Here is a 6053-nt window from a genome sequence, read left to right on the forward strand (position 1 = left end):
AAGACCAGCAGCTATAGAGATATAAAAAGGAGACTATTAATATTCTTCTGTACATACAGTTAGGTCCAGAATTATTTGGACAGTGACACAAGTTTGGGCATTTTAGCTGTTTACTAAAACATATTGAATATACAGTTATATAATCAATATGGGCTTAAAGTGCAGACTCTCAGCTTTAATTTGAGGGTATTCACATCCTAATTTGGGGAAGGGTTTAGGAATTAGAGCTCTTTAATATGTAGCTGCCTCTTTTTAAAGGAACCAAAGGTAATTGGACAATTATCTGAAAAGCTATTTAATGGACTGCATGGGCTATTCCCTCATTAATTTATCATCAATTAAGCATTTAAAAGGTCTGGAGTTGATTTCAGGTGTGGAATTTGCATTTGGAAGCTGTTGCTGTGAACCCACAACATGAGGTCAAAGGAGTTCTCAATGCAAGTGAAACAGACAATCGCTAGGCTGAAAAAAATGAAGAAATCCATCAGAGAGATAGCACAAATGTTAGGAGTGGCCAAATCAATAGTTTGTTATATTCTTGAAAAAAAGAGCGCACTGATGATCTCATGAACTCCAAAAGGCCTGGACGTCCACCGAAGACAACAGTGGTGGATGATCCCAGAATCCTTTCCATGGTGAAGAAAAACCCCTTCACAACATCTACCCAAGTGAAGAACACTCACCCGGAAGTAAGTGTATCAGTATCTAAGTCTACCATAAAGAGAAGACTTCATGAGTGAAAATACAGAGGATTCACCACAAGGTGCAAACCATTAATCAGCCTCAAATATAGAAAGGCCAGATTAGACTTTGCCAAACAACATCTAAAGAAGCCAGCCAAGTTCTGGAACAGCATGAAACTAAGATCAACCTGTACCAGAATGATGGGACGAAGAAAGTATGTAGAAGGCTTGGAACGGCTCATGATCCAAAGCACACCACATCCTCTGTAAAACATGGTGGAGGCAGTGTGATGGCATGGGCATGCATGGCTGCCAAAGGCACTGGGTCACTAGTGTTTATTGATTATTTGACTGAAGACAGAAGGAGCCAGATGAATTCTGAAGTGTTCAGGGATCTACTTTCTGCTCAGATACAAGCAAATACAGCAAGGTTGGTTGGCCGTCGCTTCCAAGAACAGATGGACAATGACCCAAAACATACTGCAAAAGCAACCCAGGAGTTTTTTTTAAGGCAAAGAAGGGGAATATTCTGCAATGACCAAGTCAATCACTAGAGCTCAACCCGATCGAGCTGCATTTCACTTGCTTAAGACAAAACTTAAGGCAGAAAGACCCACAAACAAGCAACAACTGAAGACAGCTGCAGTAAAGCCCAGGCACAGCATCACAAAGTAGGAAACCAAGCGTCCAGACTTCAGGCGGTCATTGCCTGCAAAGGATTCTCTACAAAGTATTACAATTTAGGGTAATGTTAATTTGTCCAATTACTTTTGAGCCCCTGAAATTAGGAGGCTGTGTAGAAAAATGGTTGCAATTCTTAAACGTATCACAGGATATTTTTGTTCAACTCCTTGAATTAAACCTGAAAGTCTACACTTCAATTTCATCTCAGTTGTTTCCTTTTAAATCCAGTGTGGTGGCAGCAGAGCCCAAATCATGAAGATTGTGTCACTGTCCAAATAATTCTGGACCTAACTGTATCTCATACTTGGTAAAATAAACACGTTACTTGAAAGGTCTTGCCCATGTCTTATCTTCTACTAGTATTATATTTCAGAAAATGATAGTGAAAACTTTGAAATAAATTAATTTCCCCTTGGAGACATAGCCAATTTTAGATTTTCTTTTTAGTTTTTCCATCGTCTCATTCCAAAAATCATAACTTTTTATTTTATATAGCTGAATGACGGCTTGTTTTTAACAGGGCGAGTTGTAGGGAATGTGTCGCTATAATTTATTTATTTTTTTTACAGTTAAACAATTAGTATATAAGTGATTACACATTGTTTTAATTTCTTTTATTTTTTCACAAGTCAGGAAATATTATAATTTAGATTCTAATTTATAACATTTCCATGTGCTGGCGGGAGCAGTTCCCAATAATGCAGGATGGTCACTGTGGTAAAGCAACCTCATTGATTTATGCTGCAAATTTGGGGTGGACACACTCTCCTCTAGTGTCCTCACACAATCCCCCCTCCCTTCTACTGGCTGGTGGCAGGAGAAGGAGGGGTTTGAATGTTTTCAAACCTCCTACACTGTGTGCCGCCATTTTCTGAGCGACTGCACAGTGGTAGGAGGATTAGATACAGTGCTCAGCAGACAGTATCACACATGAACATACACGAACATAATACACACATCACATACACGAACATAAATTACCTGCTCCTGCCGCCGCCTCTGCTGGTCTAACAAAGTTCTTGCCGCCTACGCTCCTCTTCCTTGCATCTTCACTTCGTTGAACATATGGCCGGAAGCCACGGCCGGAAGTCGTCATCTTACTGTCTGGCAGCAGCTTCCGGTCCACAAATGGCGCCGGATTTTGCTCTATGAACGAGCTTCGTTTTGGTCTGTGTGGGAGCGGCGCATGCGCAGTTCCCACACAGACGGCGCACGCTTCTGAGAATGGAGCGGATCCCATTCGTATTCTCTATGGGGTTGTATGTGCCGTATAGCATCTCTGTATGTGTCGTTAATCGACATATACAGAGATGAAAAAAAATGGCAGCCCCCCATAGAGAAGTAAAAGTATGAATACAGTAAAAAGTAAAAAATGAGAACACAAATAAATAAAATTTTCTTCATATATTAAAAGCAATATAATAAAAATATAAATAAAATCATGACACCTTCCCTTTAAGGATACCATTTAATGTATCATAAAATGTACTGGGAAACTAGAAAAAAAAATCTTTGTGTGGTGGAATGGGAAAGAAACAACGATTTCTCCATAATTTTTTTTAGTTATTTCCTTTTTACGTTGTTTACCAGGTGGTAAAAACATGTGAACTTTATTTTGCTGATTCTGCGGGTCAATAGAATTATGGCGATATCAAATTTATGTTTAAAAAAAAACCTATTATTTTGTATCACCATATTCTAATACCCATAACATTTTCATTTTTCTGTCGATGGGGCTTTGTGAGGGCTTGTTTTTTGTTTATGTGTTGCAGTGTATTGCCATTATCTATGCTCTACTATTAAGCTTTTTGCCTTTGGCAAGACTTACTAATAGAGCACTGATGTCAGCCCTGGAGGCCTTCAATAGGCCTCTGGCTACCATGCAATCTTTTCGCAATTCTGATCATGTCCAACTGCCACAGGTTACAAGAAAAAGGTTTGATACACTGTAAGGGTATGTTCACATGGCAGCATCCATTACGGCTGAAATAACGGTGCTGTTTTCAGGAGAAAACAGCACCGTAATTTCAGCCGTAATGGCATGTGCAGGCGTCTTTCGCTGCCTCCATTACGGACGTAATTGGAGATGTTTTTCCATGGAGTCCAAGGAAAACTGCTCCAATTACGTCTGTAAAAGTGACAGGCACTTCTTTGACGCGGGCATCTTTTTTACGCGCCGCCTTTTGACAGCAGCGCGTAAAAAAAATGACCATCGGCACAGAACATCGTAAAACCCATTCAAATGAATGGGCAGATGTTTGCTGACGCTTTTGAGCTGCATTTTCAAACGTATTCTGGGCTAAAACGCCCGAATTACGCCCGTAAATAGTGTGTGTGAACCCAGCCTAACTTGCATTTAGCTTTGTGTGCAATTCTAAGTCAAGACATTTTCAACCTCTGATTGTAAACAAGAATATTTCAAGTCACTGAAATTTCCACGCAACGCCATAACAGACCTAGGACTAAACTGAAAACTACTCCTGGTGAGAATTTTTATGGTGCCCAGAAAAGTTATAACCTTACTTCTTTTCGTTTTTGCAGAACCAGCTCCACTTTTGCCCACGGGTTGTGTCTGGTATTGCAAGTATTGAATAGGACTAAACTGCATTACCAGACACAGTCCATTGCCAAGTGTAGCGTTGATAATGGAATATCTCAGACAATCCCTTTAAGCGAACTTAAGCACTTACCCTGTTCCAGACTCTATACTAAGATAATCTGATTCTGAGCTTCGGTTCACAAACTGCACACAGGTCATCATTTCAAATTCCTTCAAGGCCGAATAAATCAGAGATTGTTGCTTTACAGCTACATCGGAGATAAGTTTAAAGTTAATTTTGGAATAAGTAAAATTTAGCTGTATTGACAAGTGTCCGTTTTGCTGCAGTTTCGGCCCAGCTAAACCATTAAGTCAAGAGTATGATACTGCGCTTATTGAGGAAGGTAAATGACTGGCAGAAACTTTTTTAGGCCAGGATCACACACACAGTTTTGATGCAGTTTTTGTGGCAGTTTTTTGATCCGTTTTTCTAAACCAAAGCAAGAAGTGGATCCAAAAGGAAGAAAGGTATAAAGGGAAGATTGATCATCTCTTTTCTTTTGGGTCCATTTTTGTGTTTGGCTCTAGAAACCGAGCCAAAAACTGCATCAAAACTGTGTGTGTGATCCTGGCCTTAAGAAAACAAAAGGAAAATACCAAGTCATACACATGGCCCATAGACTTCTAAAGGCTCCGAAGTATGAGGTCTGTACAGCTCAGAACTTAAACTGAGCCCTAATTCGGCTGTGTGCATGAGATCTTAGGCACATAATTAATCCATAAAAAGTTATTAGACTGAATAAAATGTATAGTAAGAATAGTAGTAACCACAACTCATAATAATGCATTATCATTAAAGGGGTTTTCCCAGGACAATAAATCGAATCTGTCATCTAGGTAAGGGCAACATATTACATGGAAAAGTTCCACTCTTCTATAAGTCAGAAAAGTCTATAATATAATAGTATATAATGCTTTTTGCGACTGCATCTGTTCATCTACATAAGACAACGTAATATATATATACATAAAGTTGTAAAGTTTTTGCCACCAGCAACATATAAAAGATACAATGACAAACAAAATAGGAGGCACTTACTGTAGTGAGGAGATATGACAAATGGTACTGGGACGATACCATTCTTCTGTTTTGGCCACATGCATCTTGCACATTTTCTAGCATTACGGTAGGGGTCGATGGCAATATCAGCTTCTCTCAGCAATATAGGAATATCTAAGAGGATGGAAAACATGAATCTTCACATTTTTGGTATTTTTAGACTTTCAAATTTATATTCACCTCTCTAACCAATATTCCCCTGCTTGGGATCACCCCTATGAGACATGATGATGTTAACAGATATTATTTCTCACTTTGGCAGACTGTTCGTCCATGCTTTACATGATCATTCGTTTATATGAATGGCCGACATGTAATACTACATTTCACCTACAGCAGCCACTGCAGAGGAAGTCTATGAGCAGCTACACCCCCCCCCCCCCCCCATCACCAGGGTTTTTGAAAACAAATTTGTCCTGATGAAAATAAACATCTAATGCCAATGTACTCTATCAATACATCAAAAACTATCTACATAATTACAGGAGCCCAAAAAGTTTCGCCCAGTGCTCTCCATATCACAAGACAAACCTAAAACCCACTTTTTGGAATCATTAGTAAAAGATTTACCTTTGTTTGCAGCCTCAATAATTTCAAATATAGTGATTTCCTGGTCAGTATCATCGTTATCTGTGAAGATTAAAATATATTAAAAATATAAAATATGTTCTATAGTTAGACCATGTGTTATTACTATATACTGACATTATTATATTCAAAGGATTAAGAACTTACTCTGATCATCAGGGCCTTGCATCTGTAAGAAGAAAACAGTGGCCATTAAAGAAAAAAGTTGAAGACATTACAAAAAAGTAAAGTTACAGTCCCAGCATGGACCAATGTACAATAATGTAGTGTGTACAAGCAACGCATAAGTTCTAGATCGCCAAAGTCGTAAGGATAAAGATAAGAAATATAGGTGGATGGATCTTGACTTACCGGTTTTGGCAGAGTCCGGCCAGCCAGACACATCAACATCACCAACCTCAGCTCCATAGTCTTGTACATTGTCAGACACTGCTGACAC

At 39.0% G+C, this 6053-nt stretch overlaps 1 long non-coding RNA gene across 1 annotated transcript; it reads right to left on the minus strand.

Annotated features, from left to right (window-relative positions):
* Positions 1 to 4063: 4063 nt before the first annotated feature.
* On the minus strand, positions 4064 to 5656 carry LOC142760651 (uncharacterized). The gene is made up of 3 exons (XR_012883337.1): positions 5597 to 5656; positions 5006 to 5140; positions 4064 to 4175 (listed from the first exon to the last, which is right to left on the minus strand). It is a non-coding gene; the product is annotated as an uncharacterized LOC142760651 (long non-coding RNA).
* Between the last annotated feature and the right edge of the window lie 397 nt (positions 5657 to 6053).

The sequence above is a fragment of the Rhinoderma darwinii genome, chromosome 4 (assembly GCF_050947455.1).
Source record: "Rhinoderma darwinii isolate aRhiDar2 chromosome 4, aRhiDar2.hap1, whole genome shotgun sequence".
Classification (NCBI taxonomy): domain Eukaryota; kingdom Metazoa; phylum Chordata; class Amphibia; order Anura; family Rhinodermatidae; genus Rhinoderma; species Rhinoderma darwinii.